The following is a 16,927-nucleotide window of genomic DNA, read 5'->3' on the forward strand; positions in this document are numbered from 1 at the left end:
ATTCATTGATAATTATACATCTCAAATTGATGCCTATCAATCCATCATTCTTATAATAATTTATAATAATTTTCTTTATTTATCACACATTATACATTTGCACATATACGGTGAAATTCTTCTTTTTCACATATCCCAGCTAGGCTGGGGTCAGAGTGCAGGGTCAGCCATGATACGGCGCCCCTGGAGCAGATAGGGTTAAGGGCCTTGCTCAAGGGCCCAACAGTGGCATCTTGGCAGTGCTGGGGCTTGAACCCCCGACCTTCTGATCAGTAACCCAGAGCCTTAACCGCTGAGCTACCACTGCCCTAAATTATATAACATGTAATACGTGTGCGCATGACGTCATCGTTTTTGTATGTTTACATGGAGATGATAACGGCATCTTTTTAAAAAACGTGCACTTTGAAACCCGTTTTCAAAGGTTTGCGTTTTCAGGCCCCAAAACGCCGTTGTCGTGTAAAACAAATTGCCAAAACGCATAAGAAGTTTTCCGTTTTTAGTTGAAAACGTTGTTGTGTAAACGGCCCCTGAGTATTCACAGTCAGCCATGATTATTTTAATCAATGTGTGAAAGTGTCAAATAACAGGACGGTTACTGAGATTAAGCGAGTAATATTCGGCTGGTCATGTGATTCTAAAATGGCAGCCCCCATGTGTGAACCCTCTACATGTAGAATAAAACAGCTTTTATAAGGTTACTGATATGACTGGAGTCTTTATTTTAATGTGAGTGGTCCTGATTTCCTTCATATATTTAAAAATAGCAATTCATATCTTAAAGAGTTAAACTTTTTTAATGAGGAAAAAAATTACTGAATGCACCTTTAAGTTTAAGGGGGCACTTAGTTTTTCACACGGGTGATATAGGTGTTGGATAACTTTTTTGCTTCTATATATATATATATATATATATATATATTTGGAAACTGTATTTTGTGTTTACTCAGGTTGCCTTTTTTATGTTATATCTCGTTTGAAAATCTAAAACAATTTAGTATGAAAAATATTTTTTCACAGCACTGTATATTCTCACTTTATAGTATACCATACTGTAAACTGTTTTGAATTTAATTCTGTAGTATACTATATACTCATTTGGTAATACTTTGTATACCATATTGGCCTATATAATACTTTATGGAAACGAACTTGATAGTGATTACCGTGAACAACACTATGTCAGTATTTAAGTTTCATGGAGCATACAAACTATGAAAGCTTTACTCCTCACAAACAGCAGTGTCAGCAATGATAGTTTTTGAAGGAATGATCAAATACCAATGACCAGAGCATTGCATTTAAAATAGCAGATGTTTGACTGATTATTGCTTTACCAGGCTTTTTTTTTTTTTTTTTTTTTTTACAATAGTAATCAATAGGATGTGTCAGGTGAAAGATGTTTACTATGTTCAGTCTTGAGGTTTTGTAGATGGTGTTCAGACAAATACGGGTTCTTAGTGCAGATTTGGCTGGTCTAACAGACTTTTGAATAGCTGTGTGTTGGGGTGGGAAATGAGATGACAGGAAGGGTGCTGCCTCTTTCACACAGAGATAACAGCTCACAGGACTGACTGTTATGGGTGGTACCCAAAATAATACCTAATTTCACTTCAGTACTTGCAAAGTGTTGAATGTTGCACTGTGTTACAGAATCAGTTTAATAAACCAGCAAGAACATATTACAAAGGTGCTTAATAAAAAATAGGGATGCACAATTAATCAAAAATAATAAAGATTATAATTACGGCTGCTGCAGTTAACTAATTGTGAAAGTGTCAGTTAGCTTTCCATTTAGATCTACTCCCATTGCATCAAAATTTTGTATATACATTTTTTTTTCTAGTGGTTGATAATTTTAACCAATCACAGACATGTCTGTTGAGCACTTAAGCTTATCAGTAATGGAGCGACAAAACTAGAATGCTCCCATTATAACATTAAATTATGACAGCAATGAAGTTGCAATGTTTTTGAAAGTGTAGCCTACATAAAAGAATATGGCTTGCATTTGCTTAACACAATATAAGTAATGGTCACATTTACGCGGGAGAAGAAGGCATGGGCGGACGTTGAGCACGTGTGAAACCAGCAAAAAACGAACTGCCAAGCAGACTTTATTTAATGCTGCATTTTTTTTACTCTGTTTGAGTGGTGTTAAAAAGAAACTCCTCACTAAAATGATATCCTTGACCATTGAGAATATTCAGTGTAGCTGTATACGAAGCACCGCCCACACAAAGGTCACTTCCAAACCAAGAAACTTAGAAACCTATTTGTTCTCGTGGCAAATTCGCCTGTCAAAGTTCACCAAACTTGAACTTCACATGTAATCTGCGAGGGGAAATTTGCGTAGATTCCCATTCAGATGAATGTATTTCGCCTGTGGAATTTCGCATGCGATGGTAAATGTGACTGCGCCTTTAATTTGAACTATTTATCGAAATTAACAATCATAATTACAATATCGAGGGAAATAATCTACAATTACAGTTATTTTCATTATTGTGCAGCTCTAATAATAATAATAGAAATGAAAATGCATATTTAAGTGCAGCAGAATCAGTGGGCCTTCTTTATGAAACACAAGCAGAACGAATTTCTGTGTAAATGTGTTCGTAAAGTTTGGTTTTGACCTGACGACGACCCATTTAGGGTCCAAATATTGTCAATAAAATGGACTGTGCGCCAGGTTCTTTCTCTTTTTCTGAAATCATTTTCGTAAATTTTTGCATCTAATTCAATAAGACAATTTACGTAAGAATTTACACTGAACTTCATTCCGCTTGTGTGTCATGAATAAGCCCCAATAGACCTTGGTTTTGGTAGATGGCACATTAAATTTTTCGTAAATAAAAACGAGGCTGTGGGGGCCTGGGTAGCTCAGCGAGTAAAGATGCTGACTACCATCCCTGGAGTCGTGAGTTCGAATCCAGGGCGTGCTGAGTGTCTCCAGCCAGGTCTCCTAAGCAACCAATTCGCCCGGTTGCTAGGGAGGGTAGAGTCACATGGGGTATCCTCCTCGTGGTCGCTATAATGTGGTTCTTGCTCTCGGTGGGGCGCGTGATGAGTTGTGCGTGGATGCTGTGGAGAATAGCGTGAGGCTCCACACGCACTACGTCTCCAAGGTAACGCGCTCAACAAGCCACATGATAAGATGCACGGATTGACGGTCTCAGATGCGGAGGCAACCGAGATTCATCCTCCGCCACCCGGATTGAGGCGAGTCACTACGCCACCACGAGGACTTAGAGCGCATTGGGAATTTGGCATTCCAATTTGGGGAGAAAAATAATAAAATAAAATAAAATACAAGGCTGTGAGGCATGGATATACAGTCCGAATAATGGGTTGTACTACTGTATAGTTAGTTGTTCTAGATCATGTCTAATTATCTCAAACCATGTTGTGTTTAAGCTTAAATATGGTTCAATGAAAATACTCGTTCAAAACGTAAAAGACGGTCATTTGGCGCCATCTACTAGGACAAAGTCGTAATTTGCAGAAATGGTCAGTGAACGAATAAATGAACAAATGTGATCAAATCTTTTTGGTGAATGGATTCAAAAGACTGGAGTCACGAAGATGAATCAAAATCACCACCACTATCGTCTACTGAAATTTCTTTTGGCTTATGTTTTGATGTATTTTTAATGTTTGGTCAGCTGAACAGTCAAGATATTAAACCATACAAGCCATTGACAGACTGTAGACGATCCCTCACAGCCTATAGTTTTCAGTTGTATTTGGATCACTTTTGAACTGCATGAAGGCTTAGATTGGCCATTGCATAAGGTTCAGTGTTGGGGAGTTACTAACTAAAGTCATATCCACACTAATGTTTATTTATTTTTTTTGAAAACCAATGATTTTGTTGGGTTTACGCATTTGATCCACACTGGAACGGTATTTTTCCTCCACCAAAAACCAACGAAACAAAAGAAACGAAAACGTTCTCTATTACTACATACTTTGGAAAACGTTGATGTTGGGAAACTGAAAACAAAGTTTTCAACCGAAAACAGATTAGGCCACGTGCACTGAAAACACAAACATTTTGCCACATTTACGTGGCGTCCACATTGGAACGGCATTTTGGCATTTTCGAAAATGCTCTCCATTTCCACATACTTTGGAAAACAATGACAGGAAACTTAAAACGGAGTTTTCAAACGAAAACGGATTCTGTGGATGTGACCCTAAAAAGTGACGCTACTAGCTTAACAACATTTTTCAGTAGTGTGACAGTATCCTGCTTTTTCACAATAGTGTAGCTTTTCCAGTAAAATGTAAGCTACATATTCCGTGAATATCAGCGTCACAAAATGCTACATTTTTCACACTGTATTGCAAAGGCAACAATGGAGCCAACAGAGAAGTCAAATGTGCTCACATAAACCATCCTCTCTCTCTCATGTAGCACTGGGAAATCCAAATAATTGATGTGAAACGGTTCTTTCGGAGATTTCATATAAATGAAACGGTTACAATAAACAGTGCACTTATATTTAGCATTGGGAACTCCAATTGATTTTAGTGAGTCTGCTCATTTATACAGTTCATGTAAAATGCATCCGTAAAAAATAAAAGTAACTTTTAGTGATTGAGTTTTGGGAACATGTAAATTAGCTAGTTCACAAAAATGATTCACTGATTCACTTAAGCTCTGCACAGCCTTAAAGGGACTTATCTTTTAAAGCGAAATATTTGATAGCTGTTGTTTATTACTAAATTTCGACATGAGTTATATAAAAATGTGGTGTTTTCTAGTTCTATTTGTTTATATTTGATATAAATGTGTATGTTTAATTTAATGTTGTCGCCCTAATTAAACAATATCATTTAACTATTAGCTACTTTTTTTGGAGTAACTTATAGTGTTGCTAACTACTTAAAAAAAGAGCAGCTTAACTACATTTATGCATTTGGCAGACGCTTTTATCCAAAGCAACTTACAGTGCCCTTATTACAGGGACAATCCCCCTGGAGCAACATGCCTTACTCAAGGACACAATGGGGGTGGCTGTGGGGATTGAACCAACAACCCTTTGCTTACCAGTTCAGTGCTTTAGTCCACTACACCACCACCACTCATTTACATAACTACTTCAGTGTAGCTTCCTCAACACTGCTTTACGTCATAAAACATTACTAGTATGCATTAACTGCCTGAGGCTCAACTGAACGCATGATCTCACCTTCTGTCAGTTTACCTGCACACGCTTGCAGTTTTGCCTGATGTTGAATGTGGGAGAAGACATTTATTTTGAATCATACAAATGTTATGATATATTGAACAGAAGAAGAGTTTTGCTTCTAGAGTTATGCCACAGGACAATATTTTTATACTCTGTTACAGATAATTTTGTTGTGTAAAAATAAAGAGTGACTATTAGCTCAACTATGTGTCTCAGCAGGCGTTGGCATGGTTTACTGTTGCAGTGTGTCGTGGGAGTCCTTTCATTGTGTTCCTGCACAGGAAGTCCAGCTTGTCCTTCTGCTCTGTTTCCTGTCCATTTGCCCTGGCTTGGCGACCCATACTGACTTAATCCCTGACAGAGAGTCAAACACACACCCATATGCGCAAACATAATTTGGAAAGATCATATTCGTAGGATACATGTCGCACACACACATAGACACACTGTTTCTCTCTGTCTTTTTAGGGTTTATACAGAGTAAATTCTAAACCATTAGAGTGATTCTTTGGACTTGTGGAATCGTATCGTTTTAACTTTATTCAAATTCTTTTTGATGAGTTTTTATTTCAATATTTTGTCAGTTGCATCAGTCAAATACATACACAAGATTTTATTTAAAGTCAATAGTGTCATCAAAATTGACGCTATTTATCTTTATACGTTTTATTGTGTACAAATGATCAGTGCAATTTATTATGAAGAAGAAAGGATTTCAGAATGTTTCACTGAAATGTACTGCGTGATTTCATGAAAATTATGTGAATTGTTTTTACGTGGTTCTTTAGACATATTACGGTAGTTCTGAGGTGATATGTCCACTGTGTGGCGCTAAAAGCGAGTTAAGGGTTTTAAGGTTAATCAGGGTTTCTGCAGGTCTGAAAAAAAGTCATTATTCACAAATTAAGGACTTCAAAGTGGCGCTTGACACTGGCGTTGATGCCCTAACGCCAATCATGAATGCAGCTTCATGATTCATGATGTAGGAAAAAGGATAGTCACAGACTACTGGCAGATTAATATTGTGGAGGATGAGAGTTTACAAGATTTAATACCTATTTCAATGAATATGCAACCTCTGTGGGGAAACTAGTTCTTTCAATTAGTCAAACTCCCACTTTGACTTTGGGAAACATTTAATTTGACTTTAATTAGTGCTATTTTAGTGCATTTCTATCCTTATACTGTGGAAGGCTTTGTTTGGAAAATTTTAATAAAGCATTATATTGCTACATATTGATTTGTTTTCTTTCCTAAGATGGAAATAAGTGCATTTTTACAGGAAAATAAGTATATATAGTGTCAAAAAGTTCAGCACTTTCAAAATCTGTGATTAATCACGATTAACTACTAAAATAATTATGCAATTAATTGCAATTAAAAATTTGTAGCAACTGAGAGCACAAAATTTTACAAATGATATTTTATTTGTTTTTCATCATTTTGTTCACATACATTTTTTTAAATGTACAAATCCATGTATTCCATCAATAATTATGATACTATATTGCATATATTATATTTTGTTACATGTTTATTGTTTAATGCATAATGTTTACTATTTATTGTTTAATACATAATGTTTACTATTTACAAGTATTCACACTGATTTGAAGAACACATGCAAGGACACATCAAAATCTGTACTATCCCTTTAAGAAAACCGGCAGTTCTGTAAATAGCATCTGTAACTGAGTGCAGAGTGGACTCAGATGGCTTTTTTACCTCATCCGTGGTATTCGTGATTAGAATTGAATGTATATTTTTTGTTGTTTTTAATCAAAATTGACTGTAGGAACAGAAGGGGTATTAAAAGAGACATTCAATAACAAATGGATTGCATGGATCTTATCTTCAGACACACATTACACAAAGCGAGTCAAACTTTTACTCTCAATATGCAATAAAAGGATGCTGAACCGCCAATAAACTCATGGTGAGTGAAATCTGAACATTTACCAGCCAGTGGCCAATCACAGGCAGAGAGTTGCGCATATACTGTAAGTAAAAGTTCGATCTTGGGATTTAAGAATCGATATTGAGATTGACCAAATAAAGACTGCGATCCAACGGAAAATCAATATTTTTACCCAGTCCTGATAATCGGTGTAAGATTGTGTATGTAAGCACGCTCATTGTGATGCTATTAGTGTATTTAGTCCCAGTTGCAAAGTGAGTTCAAACTGATTGCGACCAAAGTTATTCATTTTCAGTTTTGGTGACCAAGTTTGGTGACTTGAGGCAACATAAGCAACAGTAACCATTGGTGATGCAAAAAAAGTTGAGCAGAGTTTAACTTTATGCAAATGCGATGTGATATGGCGACGTGATATGGCCCGTGCAGACTGTGAAGCTCACGTGATCCACCACCTGATACAACCCATATTTTCGCAGAAATGAAGATGTCCCATATTTAAGCTTAAGTTGTAAAGTTGGTTAATTTGGCAACCCTTACTAGCAATTGGGTTGGAACTGTCCTGTGTTAGCCAGGACGTCATGTATCCAGTTGCCTAGTATCACGTGTTCAAGCAGCCAACTCCTCGGGGGAACACCCCACACCTACTCCCCACCTGGTCAGATGGCGGACGTCCCATAACCGTGGGGTAAAAAGTTGTGAGATGTGAGATTTCTGGGAGTCGGGATTAGGTCCTCCAGGAAGCCTAAATTTGACACAGTTAACAAGACTTGTGTCCACAAATCATTGAAAGATATTCAAGAGCTTTCTTTGTAGATAAAGGATCAAAAAACATCAGCACAGTCTAGTTCTACAGGTGCACTCCAGGACGATTTAAGCGGCTCTTCATGTAATCCTGTTTACCTGCATACTCCTCACCCTGACATCACAGGTGTCACTTAGATTTAGTGGCTGTTGTACAGCAGAATAAGTCTGTTGTGGGATTTGTACCAGTTTAGTCCTCCGTCTGTCTCTTGGACAAATTGACAAACTGTGTGACTAAAGCGAAAACATAAGCTGACTCTATTTTCCAGAAGTTGTAAAATGCGATATGGAATCCGTTTGTTACTCACAAACTATTTTTGGTATGGTGTGGCTTTAATTGTCTTAAACAGGATTGGACAAAAATCATAATTTAAGAATTAGCTCACTTTCAATTGATGAGTTTTGAATTTAATTTGTAATTGGAATTGGAATGACAGGAAGTGTCCTACAACAGAATGGGCAAGAATGGATCAATTTTTAAGCGTTCTGTTTAATATTTCCATCTTGTAAATCGACTTCATGTGGTTTGGCTCAATCTAGAAGACTTTGGGCTAAATTAGAGCATTCTGGGACTTTATGTATTCCACTATGGTTTAAATAATTTATTAAATAGTAAATATACTGCGGTTTCTTAAACTTCTGGCACTTTAAGCACTGTGGACTTAAAATATTTTTTTACACTCTCACTAGTTTGTTTAATTTGTCTACAAACTATATCCAGTAGTGTATGTACATGCATCACAATAGATTTATGTCATTTGTTTGGGTAATTTTTTCTGAAAATAATGAAAATTCCCACTACAATGTCATTTCCAGCACATCTTAATTTCTGTATTGTGTGTAATGGAATTCTGTGGTGGAAATGACACTGATGGAAACGACATTTAACATTTTTTTTAAATAAAATTGAAGACAATACATATTGAAATGGTTTATTTAACTCTTTCTTTAGATTATAATAGTTTTAAACATGTAATAATTTGTATTTCTATCATTTAATATTGAAAGTCTGGGTCTAAACAAGGCTAAAACAATGAAATCTATGCATAATAGGCATTTGAATGTACCAAAAATAAATGATGAAGATCTAGTAAAAAGTTTCCAAATTAGTTTAAATGTGACTTTTATATAATAATAATAATAATAAAAAATAAAAAAAAGTTGAAATCGGTTAGTTTGAATTAAAATCGATCTTTGGCACATGAAATTGCCCGAAGTTGAAGAAACGCCCATATATGAACTAAATACAATTTCTCAAAAGTAGCTTTCGAAAATGTATTTTATCATCGAAATGTTTCTGGAAATACCTCATGTGTACATCATGTGTATGATACCATGTTTATGCGTAAATCATACTGGAAAAAATAAATGTAGTACTAAAAACTGTTCTTCGTTTAATTTATTTTTACCTCATATACAAATTCAGTTATTTTTTAATAATTTTTTATTATAAAAAATACTTCTTCCCAGTTTGGAATGCCCAATTTCCAATGCGCTCAAAGTCCTCGTGGTGGCGTAGTGACTCGCCTCAATCCGGGTGGCGGAGGACGAATCTCGTCTGAGACCGTCAACCCACGCATCTTATCACGTGGCTTGTTGAGCGCGTTACCGTGGAGACATTGCACATGTGGAGGCTTCACGCTATTCTCTGCGGCATCCACGCACAACTCACCACGTGCCCCACCGAGAGCGAGAGCCACATTATGGCGACCACGAGGAGGTTACCCCATGTGACTCTACCCTCCCTAGCAACCAGGCCAATTTGGATGCTAGGAGACCAAGCTGGAGTCACTCAGCACACCCTGGATTTGAATTCGTGACTTCAGGCGTGGTAGTCAGCATCTTTACTCGCTGAGCTACCCAGGCCCCCACAAATTCAGTTATTACAATTCTGCATTCTGTTTGCCACCTCGATTCAAATTCATGAACTGAAATTGAATATAATATTCAATTCTAATCGACTAGTAAGAAGTCCTAATGCTTAGAGATTTTTCAGTCTGTAAATAGTAGCAATGTGTTCGATGCCAGAGTGCTTTATTTTAGCACATAGCATCTGGAATCTCCATTACACACACACACATAGTTCCTTCCTCAAATGCATTCAGCCTTCACAGGACCAGTTCAACCTGTTGGACAGCAGCTGTAGGTGTAGCAACTGAAGTCATTGACATCTGCTGGAGTAGGTGCTGTTTCTCACAATCCCCTTGGGCGTTATACTGATCGTGGCATTATCTGCCAGCGTGTCTGTTACAGCTAAACAAACCTGATGTAATGCAAGGTTCTAGGTTTTTATTGTCTTCTGGAAATTCATTGGAATGCACTTAAACATATTACAAATTATTATGAAATAGACAGACAATCTATTTACAGTACATGTAATAACGTCGCATTTGCTTTCATAAACAATGTTAGTTAACAGGGGAACATAATAAATGTCTTTTGCGACAATTTTTTGAATAAGTAGTCCATATAACTTGTTCGCTATATTCCATCTCTTCTGCAGCAATGTTATAGTTTTATGTGAGGAGCAAACCAAAATTTACGTCGTAATTTTCAAATCTCATGAATACAATATATTCAATATAATTTCAGCTATGACTCTCAGTTTTGAGTAATCCCTTTATTTAGCTTTAGGTCACACTGGTATCTTGGTTGATTTGTATATTGAACAGTGTGAAATATGACTCTGGCCCTCAGTGTGTGCACAAACAACTGTTGCCTTCCTGATAAGATCATGTCCTGTCAGAAAGCGAGATGAGATGTTTAAAAAAGCAGGAACAGACCTCCTGTATCCTAGCATGCCATCAGCTGCCGTGGGGGTGGGGTATAAGGTTTTTAACTTATTTTAATGTTTTTATTCCCCCAACATGCAGATGTACTGTATATGGAAAGATTATCCCTTTACTGTGCAGATAAGGACAATGGTCAGGCTGAAGTAATATTGACGGCTTGTTGATTAAACTGAGTTTAAGCCACCACACACACTCACACACATACACACTCTCTTCTAAATTTAAGACGGGGAGTTTAGTCACACTCAGAGCGTGTGAGCCTCTTGTGAAAAGTCATTGTTATTTTCATCAGTCACAGTAACAGTCGACCCTAACGGCTGAGACAAACATCACTATTACTTTTGCTCATACTTAGGGTTAGGGATTTACAGAGCCATTTAGAGGACATGGCATCTTTGAGTTCATTTGTAATAATTTTGTGTTCTCTCACAGTAGTTTGTACTTTCTCACAAAATGTTTTGCGTTCCCTTGCAGTAGTGTGTGTTCTTTTACAAAAAGTTTTGCATTCTCTTGCAATATTTTGCATTTCCTTACAATAAGTTTTGCATTCCCTTGCAGTAGTTTGCATTCTCTCACAATAAGTTTTGCATTCCCTTGCAGTAGTTTGCATTCTCTCACAATAAGTTTTGCATTCCCTCGCAGTAGTTTGCATTCTCTCACAATGAGCTTTGCATTCCCTCGCAGTAGTTTGCATTCTCTCACAGTGAGTTTTGCATTCCCTCGCAGTAGTTTGCATTCTCTCACAATAAGTTTTGCATTCCCTTGCAGTAGTTTGCATTCTCTCACAATAAGTTTTGCATTCCCTTGCAGTAGTTTGCATTCTCTCACAATAAGTTTTGCATTCCCTCGCAGTAGTTTGCATTCTCTCACAATGAGTTTTGCATTCCCTCGCAGTAGTTTGCATTCTCTCACAGTGAGTTTTGCATTCCCTCGCAGTAGTTTGCATTCTCTCACAATAAGTTTTGCATTCACCTTGCAGTAGTTTGCATTCTCTCACAATAAGTTTTGCATTCCCTTGCAGTAGTTTGCATTCTCTCACAATAAGTTTTGCATTCCCTTGCAGTAGTTTGCATTCTCTCACAATGAGTTTTGCATTCCCTCGCAGTAGTTTGCATTCTCTCACAATGAGTTTTGCATTCCCTCGCAGTAGTTTGCATTCTCTCACAATGAGTTTTGCATTCCCTCGCAGTAGTTTGCATTCTCTCACAATGAGTTTTGCATTCCCTCGCAGTAGTTTGCATTCTCTCACAGTGAGTTTTGCATTCCCTCGCAGTAGTTTGCATTCTCTCACAATAAGTTTTGTATTCCCTCGCAGTAGTTTGCATTCTCTCACAATAAGTTTTGCATTCCCTTGCAGTAGTTTGCATTCTCTCACAATAAGTTTTGCATTCCCTTGCAGTAGTTTGCATTCTCTCACAATAAGTTTTGCATTCCCTTGCAGTAGTTTGCATTCTCTCACAATGAGTTTTGCATTCCCTCGCAGTAGTTTGCATTCTCTCACAATGAGTTTTGCATTCCCTCGCAGTAGTTTGCATTCTCTCACAATGATGTTTTGCATTCCCTCGCAGTAGTTTGCATTCTCTCACAATGAGTTTTGCATTCCCTCGCAGTAGTTTGCATTCTCTCACAGTGAGTTTTGCATTCCCTCGCAGTAGTTTGCATTCTCTCACAATAAGTTTTGCATTCCCTTGCAGTAGTTTGCATTCTCTCACAATACGTTTTGCATTCCCTCGCAGTAGTTTGCATTCTCTCACAATGAGTTTTGCATTTCCTCGCAGTAGTTTGCATTCTCTCACAATGAGTTTTGCATTCACTTGCAGTAGTTTGCATTCTCTCACATTGAGTTTTGCATTCTCTCACAATAAGTTTTGCATTCTCTCACAATGAGTTTTGCATTCCCTCGCAGTAGTTTGCATTCTCTCACAATACGTTTTGCATTCCCTCGCAGTAGTTTGCATTCTCTCACAATGAGTTTTGCATTTCCTCGCAGTAGTTTGCATTCTCTCACATTGAGTTTTGCATTCCCTCGCAGTAGTTTGCATTCTCTCACAGTGAGTTTTGCATTCACTTTCAGTAGTTTGCATTCTCTCACAGTGAGTTTTGCATTCCCTTGCAGTAGTTTGCATTCTCTCACAGTGAGTTTTGCATTCCCTTGCAGTAGTTTGCATTCTCTCACAATAAGTTTTGCATTCCCTCGCAGTAGTTTGCATTCTCTCACAATGAGTTTTGCATTCCCTCGCAGTAGTTTGCATTCTCTCACAATAAGTTTTGCATTCCCTCGCAGTAGTTTGCATTCTCTCACAATGATTTTTGCATTCCCTCGCAGTAGTTTGCATTCTCTCACAATGAGTTTTGCATTCCCTCGCAGTAGTTTGCATTCTCTCACAATAAGTTTTGCATTCCCTCGCAGTAGTTTGCATTCTCTCACAATGAGTTTTGCATTCCCTCGCAGTAGTTTGCATTCTCTCACAATAAGTTTTGCATTCCCTTGCAGTAGTTTGCATTCTCTCACAATAAGTTTTGCATTCCCTTGCAGTAGTTTGCATTCTCTCACAATAAGGTCTGCATTCCCTTGCAGTAGTTTGCATTCCTTCACAATACGTTTTGTGTTCCCCTGCAATTATTTTCAGTACCTTTGCAAATATTTTTGATTCCCACACCATTGATTTGACAGACTATAGACTCCTTATGAAAATTAACTATGGTTTTACAGCAGTAATCATAGTTCAACTAATGTTTTTTTTTTTATTTATTTTTTTTTATAACAACCACAACATTTACCATGGTTTTACTACCTTAACAATATTTTAACCATTATATTTGTAGTAAAACAAGTAAACCAAAACTAAGGTAATACAAATCATAAACATTCTGCCAATTAAACCATGTTTACCACAGTTTTACCATAGTACCACCATGGTTAATTTGTGGTACAAGTACCATGGTTTAAAAAAATAAAATAAACATGCCCCATGCCCTTAGGAAAATAAACCATAGTTTCACTGTAGTTAAACTGCAGTAACTTTTTGGTAGAAATCAGGCTTTTAAAAACCATATGGTACAGGTACCACAAATTAACCATGGTGTTGCTATAGTACAACTGTAGTAACCATGTTTTGTTTTGTTATGTTTTTTGCAGAATGATTATGGTTTTCAAATCATTACTTTTATAAAAATCAGTCTTGTGCTTTAATGGAGCAGAAGCCTTAACTGACCTCTGAAATTAAGTGGACAAGAGTATTGTCGGGTTCATCTCATTTAAGTCAAATTCGGCTAAAGTTCACCTTTTCCATGGTGCTCTGTAATGAGCCATCAGCACTACAGAGATCATAGCAGAACACAATCAATAATCCCCATCACACCTAGTCGAAGAGGACTGCTGAGTCAGTGTTTGGATAGATCGTCAGATAAAGTTTGGAAAGTCAAAGGAATGCAGTAATCGAAACAATCCACTATAATTTCAAGAAATCATGCAGGCATGACCTTACTTGCACTGAAAAAAGACAAATTCAGATATTTTTCCTTTATTTTGCTTACGCCATTGTGCTATTTTTACCTGAAGTGTCGCTGGGATGCTAAAACTTTAACATGATGAAACTTGATGTGAAGTTTGTTGTTCATGAGTTATGAAAGAAGTTTTGCTTGAACAGAAAAACATGCTGTTTTTTCACATAGGCAAAAGAGCTTTTGTTTATATATATATATATATATATATATATATATATATATATATATATATATATATATATATATATATATATATATATATATATATAACAGCACACAACACAATGTGCTGCTATTTAAAGTGCTTTTCCTGTGAGTAATGGCGAAGTTTACAATGTATCCCGGCTGAGCTGAACTCTGTTGATTATGTCTGTATGGAAGGATGGATTTCAGCTCTGCACGGAGTGATACAACAATGATGACTCTAACAGAGTGAACTATTATGGAAGTTGTGCTCTTTCCCCAAGAGGAAACGTTTGTGTATGTCTCATGGTACTAAAGGATAGAGATAGTGCTAAGATTTACACTTGGGTTCAGGGGTTGGATTTATTTATTTCAAGTAAACATAAAATCTAAAGATAAACATAATATTATGTTTTATGGATATTAAATATTAGATTTCATGGATCAAGCATTTCTACAATAATCCAATATTTTGTAAAGTCGAGCTAAAATTTCAAGAAATAACCTTAGAAAGGTGGCAGTCATTATTTTATTTGTACACAGAAATAGGTAGGTCTTTTACTAAAATAAATTGACTCCCGCACCCCTGCATTATATGCTAATGGTAGGCCTATAAGTCCAAGCATTAGAAGAAGAAAAAAAGGCACATCAAGTATTACAGATATCTTAATATCCTTTTCAATTCTGGTTCAAACAAAGGACCTTATATGGTTAAATCCCAGAGAAATGGAGCTCTCAACGTGGCTTCATCCGGAAATTGTTGCATTTTAGCCATTTTCAATGGTTAATGGGTCACATGGTATAAAGCTAGTCCAAAAAACACTATTAAAGGGATAGTTCACCCAAAAATCAAACATTTCTCATCATTTACTCACCCTCATACCATCCCAGACGTGTATGGCTTTCTTTCTTCAGCAGAACACAAATTAAGATTTTTAGAAGAATATCTGAGCTCTGTAGGTCCATACAATGCAAGTGAATGGTGACCAGACATTTATAGCTCTAAAAAGCTCATAAAGGCAGCATAAAAGTAATCCATATGACTCCAGTTGTTAAATCCATGTCTTCAGAAGAGATATGATAGGTGTGGTTGAGAAACAGATCATTATTTAAGTCCTTTTTTTACTCTAAAGCTCCACTTTCATTTTTACATCTGAAAGCCACATGTGGTGCCTGTTTAGATTCACTTTTACATCTGAAAGTTAAAGTGAAGATTTAGAGTTAAAAAAAAAAAAAGGACTTGTCCACACCTATCATATCGCTTCTGAAGATGTGGATTTAACCACTGGAGTCACATGGATTACTTTTATGCTGCCTTTATGTGATTTATGGAGCTACCTCTGATCACCATTTACTTGTATTGTAAAGACCTACAGAGCTGAGATATTCTTCTAAAAATCGTTGTTTGTGTTCTGCAGAAGAAAGAAAGTCATACACATCTGTGATGGCGTGAGGGTGAGACTGATCTAGCAGATGGAAAATAACTCCAATAACTCGGATGATTTGTAGAAAGAATAACAATTTTAATTGGTAAAATTTAATTCATTAAATAAAATCTTATAATGAACACTGAATAATTGCAAAATAATAAAGAAATACATTTGGAATATTTATTAAATAGGTCTTAAAGATATAACTCCTAAACTAAGTCTATAGTATGTTGTCTCATCTAATGAACTAAGTAAAAAAAAAAAGGATTAAGATTTGTAAGTCGCTTTGGATAAAAGCGTCTGCTAAATGACTAAATGTAAATGTTAAGATAGACTGAGGCCTCAGAGATGTAGTCTTTGCAGAACGCGAGGAGAGAAGAGCTGAAAAGATATTTGTCAGAACCTATGTAATACAAATCTGCGTGCGAGCTTGGTTTATCTCAAGGTTTTTGTTCGGACAGATAAAACAACACATTCAGCGTGGGTTTCGATGACATTCAAGGCCTAAAACTGTGTAAGCAGTATTATTTAAGACCTATCAGATATATATTAACCTTAACTAATTCTAGCACTAAGATCGATATCATGAGTAACAAAAACATAGTCACTGAACATTAAATAAGAATAGAAATACTTAATATCCCTGCATACATTTTGAGTATTATCAAGCACATTGATGACATGACTGCATAGATAAATTGATATATAAGGAATGGATATATGAATTGATAGAGAATTATAATTGATTACAAGCATAATATAATATACGTAAGCATAAAGCAAAGTATAAAATAAAGAAAATCTTCTATCCACATGCATTTTGGGTGAACTGTCCCTTTAATAAGAATAAGCAACACATTAGGCTCATCAGTTAGTGCAATATCTGTATGCAGTTTTCAATTACAGAAATGTACAGCTGCAAAGCTCTGAAATGTAGTTAAACACTTCCAGCATGATGTACGATTTCTTATCTCTGCTAGCGGCTATCATTACGATGCTAGTTTTCAATTATAAGAGCTCAGAAACAAGTGAAGTTCACTTTGTTTAGAAAACAGTTTATCATCAGTTGCATACTCTTGTTGAACCAATAATGAGAAT

The 16,927-nt window shown here is 36.4% G+C and overlaps 1 protein-coding gene across 5 annotated transcripts in view; it reads left to right on the top strand.

Moving 5' to 3' along the window:
• The window catches only part of LOC127420060 (ralBP1-associated Eps domain-containing protein 2-like), a 62,910-nt gene that overhangs the window by 2,452 nt on the left and 43,531 nt on the right, over positions 1–16,927 (top strand). The window lies entirely within an intron of this gene.

Source organism: Myxocyprinus asiaticus, chromosome 29, assembly GCF_019703515.2.
Source record: "Myxocyprinus asiaticus isolate MX2 ecotype Aquarium Trade chromosome 29, UBuf_Myxa_2, whole genome shotgun sequence".
In the NCBI taxonomy this organism is placed as follows: Eukaryota; Metazoa; Chordata; class Actinopteri; order Cypriniformes; family Catostomidae; genus Myxocyprinus; species Myxocyprinus asiaticus.